Below are 13,874 nucleotides of genomic sequence, written 5' to 3' on the forward strand. Positions count from 1 at the left end.
ATGATGAAAATGACACAGTGCTGAATACTAATCAATTTACCCTCAAAGGCCGAGACAGTCATAACAAAGTAATTATCTAAAGACTGAATTAATTTCCTATCAGTTTACCATTTTGCATATATATTATTTTCAGATAAATGTTCATATCTTATATCATTACTGTGATCTCAAATATGTACACACCTATAAGCAACAATTTTTATAAAGAAAAAAAAAATCACACTGACACCCTAAATGCTGCAGCTGAAGCACAGGACCACGTTATTTTCGTCTATCTGCTGCTCACTGTGTATTCTGCAGTGTAATATCTTGCAGTGTTCCTTCAGATAAATTCCTCATCTAAATCAGATATTGCAATAAGTTACAAGATATATCAAGTTGCAATGAAGCAGTCACCACAAAAGAGTCAGAGCAAACTAGAAAAAACTACATTACTTTTACAATACTTTTGCAATTTGAAGAACTTCTTTAGGCTCCATTTTTCAACTATACAGGCAAAAATACATATTCAAAGTCATTCTATTTTTATTTATTTAAATTTTGTCCATGCACACATGGCTCTCCTGCTTTGCTTCTTCAGTCAAGAGACTGAAGAAGCCACCCTACTCACCACAATCACTGCACTGATGGAAAAAGAAAGAAGGTGCAAGAAGGTTTCTTGCATTGAAAGAAACAACGACAACTCTGTACCCTTCAAAAGCTTCCACGAAGCTCCTGCCTGGATATTATATACTGTTCAGGTCACAAAAAAAATCACACGATGTCAGTTAAGCTTTAGGTTTATAGCACAACCTTGAGGAAGACACAACAGCTCCTCCCAGATATGCACCAGTAATGGAACTACTGCACCATCACTGCTACTGCATCAGGTGGAACAAGCCCTCAACTTGTCACCTGCCCTGGTTACATTTCATACAACTAAAGAATCAGAAGACACCTATTTAAGGCCAGAGAATTGGAACTACTGACATCACTTAGATCAAAAGCTGAGCTCCCATTAATGTCTGCAGAAACAAGACTGGGTCTCTCCAGTGCCTTAACAACCTCCTCAAATAATGGCAGAAACAAGTATGAGATTGGGTTGACAGCCATTTACATGCAAGTGTGACCTTTTTACTCAGTGGTGACATTTGTATCCTGTTAGCAAAATACTGTATTGTATTTAAGCAATAATTGCATTTTCTATAGAGACAAACGACATGTAAATCAATAGATGACGAGGCTGCAGGCCAAGTGCATTATTGATTTTTCAGTCATGTTCATCTCTGAGCTTAATGCTGAGAAAATAAAGTATATGCTATTGCTTCATGCAAGTTGCATCTTTTGGGTCAGATGGAAGTTTTCTGATTAGTAAGAAGGGTTTTCTCCAGTTGAAAGAAAGGAGATTAAAGGGGCGGGGGAAAGAGTGGAAGAGAAGAATTTAAAAGCTGTAATCAAAGCTAGCACACTATCTTAAAACCAAATGTTAAGTAGATCGATAATGGCTTAAACAACACCCTTGTCATCTCTTCAGTTGTTACAGCTAAACAAGTCACGCATGCATACTGTCTGCATGACACCACTGGTTAATTTCGTATCATGCACTCAAACACAGAAGGTTTACAAAAATCTCAGTCAGAACCTCTCTTGGGGCTCCTGCCTTTTATTAAGAAATGTGAATTAAAATCCATCGATATAAGGTGCTGGCAAGTGGCGTGTAGCAAGAAGGGTCTTAACGCAACACAAATAGTGCATTTCCAAATTTGCAGTATCTTTCAAATGACAATGCAACTTTTTATAGATAAATCAAATTCTATGGTTAGATTTTCAAGGGAATAGTGCTTCCTGTATTCTCTACACTGTACTCTGATACTCAAAAGAGAACCAAGATAGTTTTCATCAGCAGACTTCAGTATTGTACAGTTCCTCAGTTAAGTAAATGCATAGAGAAGAGAAATCTGGAATGCAGCAAAGACATCATTCACTATTTGGTCTCTGAAAAACACGTGTAAGTAGTCTGAAACTCACTAACAGAGCAACGAATGAAGAAAGAAACTGCAATACCCACCCACAGAGCCTCAAAAATCCTACAAGCAGTCTAACTACTGAGGGTACCAAATTATTTGTGAATGAGACAAGATCTTTAGCTGCTTCTCTGGGTCACAAGAGATCGTAAACAACTTACACATTCACTGCTATATTATTGCAGTAATTCTACATGTCCATCTAAATCATTACTAACTAAGGTCATTCACTATGCATATTTCAGGAGACGCGGCCTGATTTGGGATATTTTTCCCGTAAGTTTGTGACAGCCATGATCATACTGTTTTTAAGTTATCTGGAATAGATAAACAAGTTTTGAATAATTCTTGAAGTAACTCGAGTGTTTTTTGAATCATCACTTGAAAGAAACTCCCAACATTCTGGCCATAGCATCACCAAGCCACAGTTATTCCTCTGTATGAGGGAGGAATAATTCTGCAGTATTCCTTTATGCTGACCAAACCTTTCTATACAGCATAAAAGAAGCAGGCAGACTGAAATTTCTTCCACAAAGGCCAATTTTCCATCTACTGGAAGTTATTTTGAATATGGATTATACAATCTAAATGCAGTCATTCAGTATGTAAGACCCCGTAATATCCTACAATCGAACCAACAGGTTAAGACACTTTTCATCCGACTGCATTAAATTATTGATCTACTGGTCTCTTTTTCAGATTTTAAATCACCCAAACAGAAGGAAAAATAGATGCATTAAGACTTTTCCAGTCTCAGAGAAAATATATGTAGGTAGTTTGAGTCCCAACAGTAAAAATAATCACATAGAGTATCTTGCAGCAATCCATCTGATTTTGAATTAACCACTCAAAAAGCAGTTTATTTCTAAAATATATTTTAGTTTGCTTGGGAGTTGACTATATAAGTCCCATCTATCAATTCCTGCAGTTTGGGTATTATAGTATGAATAATATATGCCTTTGTCATGTGAATAAGATAACAGCCTTCACTCTTCAGTGCGCTAGAATGCTTGTTCCCAATGTGACATAAAACAAAATTTTCCTTGAGTAGCTGAAAAGGAGTTTAGAATAAATGAATTATTAATACATCAATGGGAATAGACGCTAATTAAAAAAAAAAAAAGTGGAAAACACCAGGTAAAACATCGAGAATTATTTATTAAATTCAACTGAGGCCCTCAAAAGGGTCTAGAGATTTAGCTAAAGAGTGGAGTTTTCTCAAAAACAAACTACCAGCACTAAATGTCTTTTTAGGTTACTACTTCAGAAGCTTCTTAGGCCCTTATGGCCCATCACAGATACTGTGACCATACTCCTTGATTGGTGTGTATTCAAATGGATTCAATTCTAGTCACCTTGTCTTATTTTCAGAAATTTCTGCTCTGATCTGTTTATTATAGATGCCTTGGCAAACTTCTCTAAAGCATCAGGAAACTGCATCTGTTAAAAACAGGTTCCAAGGCCAGGCACAGCACTGATACCTCATACACCATCTACCAAGTTCCTTTTTGGCAGCCACCAGCTCCATTTCTGAAATGGGCCGGACAGTACATTGAAATACCTGGTTCTGCATTCATCACGTGCAAGTATGGATGTGCCTGGATACAAACTACTGCATCATAGAGCTTTAGTAGCATAAATCAGTCCAAAAAAATGAGTTGATGGGAAAAAAAAAAAAAAAAGTTATTATTTAGCCCAGAATATGTGAGTGAAACCTTCTCCCATTCTCTGTGTATATTCTTGGCCTCTCCCAGCTGCCTCTTTTCCCATAAGCTCTTATGCTTTCTTTTTACTTTCTTTACAGGCAGGAGAAAATCAGATACACATTCATATTGGACAAGGAACTGTTTATTTGTCTGACTTGTTTTTTCCCCATGTTAAAATTTGGGCACACACACTTGTTTAAGACAGCTCCATATCTGACATATGGTTCAAGATTGATAAAAGAGCCAGAAGAAGAAGAGAGATTCTTGAGGGAGAGTGGGAAAAGAAGAAAACAATATCAAACATGGTCAACCCTCTAATTTCATACAGGAGCAAATGCAAGAAGTGCAGAAAAAATCTGATTTATTGAAAGAAAAAAAATCTTAAGTACTTGGATTTAAGCAAATATATTAATTGTGAAAGGATTAAAATAATTAAATAAGGTATTACAGAGAACTAGATTTTTTCTAATAACTCAAAATGATTTTCCAAATATTTTTTCTTGCCCTGAGACTGAGAAAACTACACTTCAGAATATCTCAACAAAGCTGTCTCGCAGTCTTCCTCTGATAAAATTCAGTCATCTTGCAACATAATTTATTCACACAGATGCAATCAGTATCTCTGCTGTGCTGTTCACAGGTCCAGTTTCCAAAAGCCTTGAGAGCAAACAGTAGCCTAGTGGTCATGATTAGAAAGCAACTCATCATTTTAACAGCGATGGGCTTTGGCTTTTAATCTGTTATGGGAAAGAAAATGTCCCTGTTTCACAGAGAGAACTCAGTCTTCAGGCCTTGGCTTGACCTTTAAGTCACAAGGAGCCTGAAGAAATGCCACAGATGGATAATGGTTAATGATGTTCATCAAGGTGCAACATCACACAGGAACAAAAAAAAGCCAAGCTCCTTCATTCTGCTGTTATCCTTGCTAGGGATGGAAAGTCCCAAGAACTAAGCAGATGATAACATTTGTTTTAAAGGAAATGTTAATTGAAATTGGCATGCCACTGCTCATAGCTAGGAAAAGGACCCCAAGAGATTAGTAGAAAGATTTTTAAAAAATTAAATGGTGAGATAGATTTGCCAGACAAGCACTGACTCGCAGCCAGCAATGGGGAGGGCTCCATGTCTGATGATCCATTTTTACCTACAGTAAGATTAACTTTGACCTGAATAAAATGCCATTTCTCAAGTGCAGAAAGCCTATTATCTGCTCTAACCATAGGAGGGGAAGGTGAAGAAAAGATTCACATAAAATCTACATTTTTTCTTCTTTTTTCCACATATCAAATATCAAAATAATAAAAAAATATTTGTTTTACTGCATGACACATAATGTTTATCTTTTAATCATTTCAAAGTGCTGACATATTTAACTACAGCCTTTAGAGGCCCACCAAGACAAGTCATGAATATGACAACCCAAATCCAAATCTTCAGACTTATATTTCTCCTCCTTTCCCAATACATACTGGATCCCTTAAGCATATTTTAACATCCACTTTTAAACAGAACACCATACTAAAACCAATAAAATCCTTTTTAAAATTTATTTTTAAATCACAGACCCAAGTTTGCTTACAGGCAAGCAATAACCTAAATCATCCTCACTCTGCATCCATTATTGCTTGGTAAAGTAGGAGCTTTACAGGACTGGGGGTACCCTATAGATATCGAACAGCAGTTCTAAATAAAACATTCATATGGCAGTTACTGCTGTGGCTGAAGTACACTGATCAAGCAGCGAGACAGCAAACGTCTCAGCTTATTGCAGCGGACTGCCACGTCTGAGCACTGGCATACCTAAGATCAAGTAGTGTGGCATTATTCCCAGGGATCAATCTCCAGGTTAAAGACCTCAAGAAAACTTTTACTACTATGCTCTCAGATGCATCCTGTAAGCATGAATAACCACTACAATTTAAGTCGTTCATTTGCAAGAGTTTTGTTTATTCATGAACACCTAGGTATTCACCCAAAAGCTTACTATACTTGGGAGTAGAGGAATGCCAGATACCTGAATGTTTTGAGGAACTGCACTTAAGAACCGAGTCAACAAACCATCTTTCATCGACTTGAGCAAAAAGACCAATTTCAAGAAGAGGTATGAAACACTACTCAAAGTAAACCACATAGTTTCAGGTATTTTGAGGAACACTGTAGATTTTTTTTTCCTCATTACAACTTGAGGAATATCTAACTGGCCTTTGGGAAACAATCTACTGGACAGCAGTTGAAGACCACCAGCCTGGATGTTCAGTTTTCTAATTAGATATATTCACTTCTGCCAAAATAAAAATAAAAATCAATACAACAAACTGAAGATGGTGTCAAAGTCATGGCCCCATGGCAGCCATTCTTTGTAGGGTTAAATCTCTAGCTGATGTACATGGCCTTTGGTGCTGGACACCTGACTTCATTTGTCGAGCAGGGTTAATCCTTCCTCAATCACGGTATTGTTCTACTACCACCAGATGTGAATATAATGGGTCTAAAATTCACATTGTTCAGTAGGATGCCCTCATTTATTTTAAGTTAGTTACCGCTGAGATTTTCCCTGACCTTTGTTCTCACCTTTGCTCTTCTGGCTTATTCTTTTCCACCATGTGGAGGGGAAGCAAAACCCTGGTCTGTTTGCCTTCTTACTTTCTGGTCTCTTTGGATTCACTCCTGTTTCTAGATTACATCTTGTTCCCACAGCTTTGTGCATGAATCAAAAACCTACTTCTCTCATTGTGAGAAAAAGGGAAAAAGGAAATATCTTCTTAGAACAATTGGTGCCTACTAAGCCACTTCTGTGACTTCCAGCAATGACTAATGAATAAGAAAATACTGTCATTATATAGAAAAACATCTCTCTGAAAAGGCATGAAAAACTACTTAAGACCTAAGACATTCAAAACCTTCCACATACAGAAAAAACAATAAGTGGTTTTTTTTTTATATCAAAAGCAGTTAAATAGATTCTGAGTTTTACTGAATAAGAAAAAAAACACCTTTGATATGCAAACTGATTAGTAGTTGCAACATCCATTGCTTACGGATGAGATAGGACATATCCTGTTGCAGCTCTTTTCTGACCTGAACAAGCTGTCTTATTTCAAATGCGAACATTCACTATTGTCTCTTTCCATAGTGTTTGATTCTGCAGCAAACTGATGCTTTTAAGGAAAAGGAAAGCCAAAGCCAAAAATAAGGAAAAAAAAAAATGAATGCATTAGAGCTATGGAAATAACTTATCCATACCCTGGTGCATTAGAGCCACTCACAGCCAGATGCCTGCCTATGACAGAACCCTTTAGGAAATCAGCTTCTATAATAGAACATATTTGGAAAGGTAAAGACAATAACCTATCTCAAGTACACACAACGGGCTTCTTCCTTTATGCTTTTATAATTACAACATTAAATTTTATGCTTTTTAATGCATTAGAAACACAGAGGACACAGGACACTCAATATTATACAGTAAGAAAAAAGCAAGAGCTTTCGGAAAGAGTTTAAGAGTTGGATTGACTTATACTGCACATATCTGCACTGAGCTTCTTTCTGACAAATAGGAAGAAAAGGGAGAAATATCAGTAATAGAAGGAAAAATTACTTTTTTACAGTAACAGGCTTGTTGACTATTACTTTCAGATACTGCTTTTGACCATGTTTTATTTCAATGAATATTAAATGTGGCTATCTGGAGAGAATCAATCAGGTAGAAAGGCTTTACCCATTTTCAAAACTGGAAGCAGGAACTGAAGCTTTAACATGGGCACATAAATGGAAATTTATCCAAGAGCAAGACTAAAGAGAATCGTGGTGATAAATAATTAGAACCTGGTGGGACCTTTTCTGTGAATTCTAAAACACTAAATAATTTCCATTGTTAGAAAACTCTCGCCTCTGGTTTCTCAACCTCTGGTTGGAAACTACCTGATATCTAAGATGTTGGTAACTCTATTTCCCACTGGTGATGGCCTGTAATGCTTTTCATCACTAACTTACTATCAACATTCATTCTCCTTTTTTTATACAGCTGTGAGGCAAAAGAGAACTTACTGTCTACAGTTAAAAAATAACTATGCACAGAATACAGTGAATATTGTGTTGAAAGACCAAAATTAACATGACTCTGATCACATTTCAGTATCAGGGAAAAAAAATAAAAAAAAGGAGCAACTTTCCAAGTGTCAGAACACATATGATGTGTGGAATTCAGAAAGTCCATTTTAAACCTGTGTTCTGTGTTCTAAAATAAGAGGTTAACCAAACAGTATTTCTATTGAGTTTCTGGCACTTTCGTTATGCCATCAATTATTATAGTGCCTTCTTCCAACAGGAATTTCATCATGTATTCAAATTGGTGAGCAGAGTCATTTAGCAGCCACAACAAATTGAGCTCAGCAGGCTTTGTTTCAAAAACCGCAATGGTGTCAAGTGGTCAGTCCTTCATTTTTAATTTCTGGATATATGAGATGTAAATTGCCCCCATCTCTCATTCTAACAGCCAGTCATGGCCAATAGTTACAATTATATTCTAATATACTCTTAACTATGGGTAAACAACATTATCAAGCTGAGGATGGGGCAGTTTGGACCATAAAGAAAAAACTATTGTTTTTACACACACACACACACATATATATAGTATTACATATATGGCTTACAAACCAACTAAATTGATTTAAAAAATATGAACAAACATGAATACTCACATAAATTCTACTAGTTTAGAAGCACTGAATGTCTACGTACTTAGCCTGAAATTCATTCTGCCCTACAACATACCATTTTTGAAGTTCTGATGAGTTGTAAACAGTCGTTTCTAACTCCAGCATGCCAGGCTGTTGACTCACAGCACCTTACGGTTGCTCTCATTTTGGCAGAAGAGCTTTGAGGAAGATGCAGATTTTAAACGCCAGACATATTTTGCTGTTTGAGCATGGGAAGCTGGCAATGAACTCTTCTGTGCTATGAATCAGAATGATTTAGTGTACTTAAACCCGGTGAAAAGCAGAGGGGAAAAGTTCAGATGTTTTCCCTGTGGAACACTGCTTTTGCACAAGGGGTTAATTCTCACCCAGCCCGCTCTCTGTCAAGTATCTGCAGTTGTACTTACATTTACTGTTGCACCAGTACTTAAATTAGGTTACACATCACTGGATAAAATGAAAGATGTCATTTAATGAGTTAATTTTTGATTTTCCTCAGTGGTGGCTTAACTCCAGAGTAATTGGAAAGAATTGCTTCAGAATACACTTCCAAATAAATTATAGCAGAACCTACTTGTTTATCACTACCTAGTTATCTTTTCTGTTCGTAGACCAGTCCTTAAATTCCAGGCTCTTGTTTCACAGCATCCTAGTTCAGTAGGAAACACTTACTGAACAACATCTAATTCCTTTTCTTCCAGAGTGGACAATGCAACTTCATTCAGAAAAAAATGTTTAGGTGTTTGTCTCCTATCTCATATTACTTTATAGACAAACATTAATATTCAGGAGTCAATCACCCTACAGTTGTTCGACCACAGCACATCTTCAATAAAGACCTCAATGAAGAAATGGGGATTTTTTCCTTCTGTGATCCATCTCCACACCTATGATCCACTCATCTGACCTCCTCTTTACTGCCACGTCCTTGAGAAATTGCTGTGTAACACTAACATGAGAAAGGTTTCACAGCTAATTCATGCAATCATCAACATAAAACTTAATCCTGCCTTTACACTGAATAAATTACAAGTGATGGAAAGAATTTCAATGGGTTGCCCAGGGGAAGCAGAATATTTATTTCAAAAATGCACCAATTCCAAAATAGTCCTAACTAAGCTAGTTGTCAACACAGTAAGATTACATTGCTGGTTCATTGCTACTCTAGCAGATGGTGAGGACTTGTTAAAGCAGAATGCACTGCCACTTTGCTGTTGTAACAAATTAAAACTGAAGTCTTGAAAAGTGAATTCGATCAAAAGCAATAACAACAGAAATGTGGAGTTTAGACCTTTGACAAATATAATATACATACGCATATATATTTTATGGGCACTTATGCCATCTTCTGAGAAATGCAGAGCAGTGAAAGTTTTTCTACATGAAGATTTTGTTTTTATACATAATTTAGATTTCCACTCATAGTTCATTTATCATTTTAATATTAAACCATTATAGCTGCAAACATGTCTTCAAGCTCTGGCATGACACTCAAAAGCTCCACAAAAGACTTCCAACAAAAACATGAAACGGATTGCAAACACCTAATTAAATGTAATAGCCAGCCCTGCATATAAGAGCTGTATTTGGATACCTTATGTTATTACAGCTCTCTGTGGAATAATTTTCTTAGGAGTACAAGATTTCACATCCTGACCCATATCCACAACACATCAAAAGTCAACAGTGTTACGTGACATACTTCAGCCCTCATCTCTTAATATCTTCAGCTCATAGGCAGGTATAACGTGGCTTTTACGCTGAGAACTACAGAATTGTGTGGGTTGGAAAGGACCTTAAAGCCCATCTCATTCCACCCCCCTGCCATGGGCAGGGACACCTCCCACCACACCAAGCTGTCCAAGGCCCCAGCCAGCCTGGCCTTGAGCATTGACAGGAATGGGGCACCCACAGCTTCTCTGGGCAACCTGAACCAGGGCCTCACTACCCTCATAATGAAGAATTTCCTCCTTAGATCTAATCTAAATCTCCCCTCTTTTAGTTTAAAGCCTATCCTGTCACTATACCGCCTGACAAAGAGTCCCTCCTCAGCTTTCCCACAGGCCTCTTCCAGGCACTGGCCCCAGGGCCTTCTCTTCTCCAGGCTGAAGAACCCCAACTCCCTCAGTCTCTCTTCACAGGAGAGGTGCTCCAGCCCTTTGATCCTATTTGTAGCCCTCCTCTGGACTCATTCTAATACTTCAGTGTCCTTCTTGTGCTGGGGGCCCAGAGCTGAGTGCAGGCTGCAGGTGGGGTCCCACGAGAGCAGAGCAGAGGGGCACAATCCCCTCCCTTGCCTGCTGCCCACACTGCTGTTGGTGCAGCCCAAGGTATGGGGGCTCCCTGGGCTGCAAGCCAACACTGCTGGCTCGAGTCAAGCTTCTCATCAACCAGCACTCCCAGGTCCCAGTCAGGGAAGCTGATGAGGTAGCTGCTGTATGGCCAGAACCACTGCAATACACTTACTGAGTGACTGATGCTAACTAAGGATGATTTCTGACTGTCAGAGACTACAGCTGTTTCTCCTCCTGCATCTCTTAATGTCTGCACGTCATATTACATCTGAACTGTTTTGCTGTTTGCATGGATTTAGACTAACAGTCTTGGTGAAACAGACATTTATACAGATGAGGCACAACGATGAGTCTGTTTTTTCTTCCCCTCCCCCCCAAAAGAAGGCATTTGGATGCCTATCTGGCTCAGCAATACAAAAGAAAGCGCTTCATTAAACATTCCTATTTTCACAAGTTTAAAATGCTCTGAATCAAGGCAGATGTTCCTTAGCTAAGGTGCATTTGGAAATGGAATTTATGCATCAGAGCACTAAGCAGATCCACATTGTGAAACACAGGCTATGGGAGTACCAGGTCACCACAAAGTTCACAGCAGAACAGGGAAGTAAACGATCGTGCTATCAGTCTGCACACATTGAGACAGCCTCTGGGCTAATCCCAATCCAGAATGTTCTCAGGTCTTCCTTTCTAGCCCCAGCTTCCAATTTCCCCTTCCCTTTATCTGCTTACCACTTCCTACTCCCAGACTGCCTGCTTTACTTTCAACTGCCTACTCTCCTTGCTAAACCTTTTAACAAGTCACATATAAACAAATCCTCACTTAACTCCTATCATACCTCTTCCTCATCACTTGTGTCTCTGGAGCCCCAAAGTAATACGGAAGTTGCTCAGCATTCCTCCGTGTTGGTACAGCACCTAGAAAATGTCTCCTTGAACATCTTTGGGGTTTATTTGGTTACTATGGAGATAGAAATAACAGCAAAATGATTGAGGCTGAACAACTCTAATAAGAAAAAACACACACCTATAGAAAATTACATCATACTGTCTGGATCTTTTGAACTCAATGCAAAAAGTGTTTGGGGTTATATTTCTTCATTGGCTTACTTAATGAGGAAGCAAATCACAATTTTTCTCCCTGATGCACACGACAACACTCTATTGAACATCCAAGCTGAAACTCTACTGAGGTAGAAAATGGGGATACGAAGGAAGCCTTAAGATCACTCACATGGCAAGGGAGGTTTATTGAGATTTAGAGATAAATTGCTTGGATTCTTCTGTTAAACCATACAAATGTCTAATTAGCATACTAAAAGTGGTTAATTTTGATTGATACTATTATTTAGGCCAGATGTAAAAATCTGCACAGATTTGCCAATCTTTCTGGGTTCTAAGTACGTGTTCAGTCCTTGTCAGACATTTACCTATTGATGCAAGATCATCTTTATCTGCTGTGTTACAGCTTTGCTCTGAATTCCTCCCTCTATTTCAGTTTTGACATTTTTCTTCCACTACCCAGCAGAATTGTTCCCAAGTGAACAGATCAGACTGTCACTACAAGGCCAAGTACCTTCCTGTCTGTGGCAATCTGACCAACCCAATCCCATACGCTTCAGCTCCATTTACCAACGGCAGCCTAAACCCAGAACAGCACAAACAACTGGACCACAACTCATTCTTGATATTTCAGCATGCAAGATAGGCAAAAAAAACAGTGGAGCAGGTGGTTCATAGAGGACCGAAGAAACATACACAGGGACTCTTCTCATACACCGTTGATACACCTTGCTGAGATAGCAAAGGTCATCACATAGATGTTCACCTGAACAAAGTCAGAGAGGGGAATGACAGCAAGCTGCATATCTGTGGTTAACCCACTGCTGAGAGCAGGAACAGAAATATGGTGTTTGTACACTATCTTTCGTCTGACATGAACTTACTGGGTGTATTTAGTTACAAACACAATTGAAATGTGGCTAAGTGTTACACAACTGTTTTAAAATTGCAGAGCAATACAGCACAACAGTTTAGGTGGAGAAGTGATAATGAGTATTACATTCAAATGAAACCTGAAGGATCTTTTAACATAAGAATAAAGTTACCCAACTGGAACTTGTCTAGAAAGTAGAAGATAACAAAAACCACCATGAGACAGTCAATGAGCACGACTTCAACAACAAATGTTGCTTTTTCCTCAATATCCATTAGATGTAGATGATTAACACTTGAATTATGTTAACATGAACAAACTTCTGTAAAAATAGATACGTATATACATATTTGATGCATTATATTTTATACTTTAATAATGTTCATTTCTGTTTGACAGCATACCTTCTCTTCAGGTATCAGAAATGCAGATTTATACCTAATGCTCATCTTTTAAATGGATTATAACATGAAATGAGATTTTAAATGCAAACCATACCTCCATTTAACTTGCAGACGTCAAAATATCTTCTCTAGACTTTCTCACTTCTCTTCTTGACATCAATTATTTTAGTTTATTTTTTTATTAAAGTTAGATACCTAATCCACTCTCAATAACTCAACAGGCATATAAAGCACATAGCAAGGAGGGAATATGCACAAGTTCCATTATTACAGGTAGAGACAAACCTCAAAGACTTCCAAAGGGAAAAGAGGAAAAGGAGTAAGACCAGTATAGCAGCCATACATAGATGCACCCAGAGAATGCACATACACAGAAGAGACAGGCAACTATTACCACCACAAAAAAAAAACATGCATAGCTCAATAAATAAATTTATCATTCTAAAAGAGGCAGATCTAGGCAATACTTGGATTTTCAGGCTCATATCCAGTGCAACTGTTCATGCCACATACTCAGAAGGGAAATTACCCCCTAGGAAAAACCTAGAGAGGTATGCAACTCACTGAAAACATAGAAAACTTGCTTCATGAACTGTTTCATTTTTTTTTTTTGCACAGCTTACGAATAGTCTAAGTAAACATGTTCCTGTAAAGTATGCATTTACAGTGATACAATCACCCACAGGGAGTGGCTTTTTGCTCATTACTTTTAGCAAACATTAGGAACTCAGATCCTACAGGGATGTTCCAAACTCAGAGCCCTAATATACAAAGACAATGAAGGAACTGCAAAAACTTCACAGCCGAATTTCCGCTTATCCTTCCCAACCTCTC

At 38.0% G+C, this 13,874-nt stretch overlaps 1 long non-coding RNA gene across 2 annotated transcripts in view; it reads right to left on the reverse strand.

Moving 5' to 3' along the window:
* The window catches only part of LOC311444315, a 433,519-nt gene that overhangs the window by 271,670 nt on the left and 147,975 nt on the right, over positions 1–13,874 (reverse strand). The window lies entirely within an intron of this gene.

Source organism: Aythya ferina (assembly GCF_964211825.1).
Source record: "Aythya ferina genome assembly, chromosome: 14".
NCBI classification, from domain to species: Eukaryota; Metazoa; Chordata; class Aves; order Anseriformes; family Anatidae; genus Aythya; species Aythya ferina.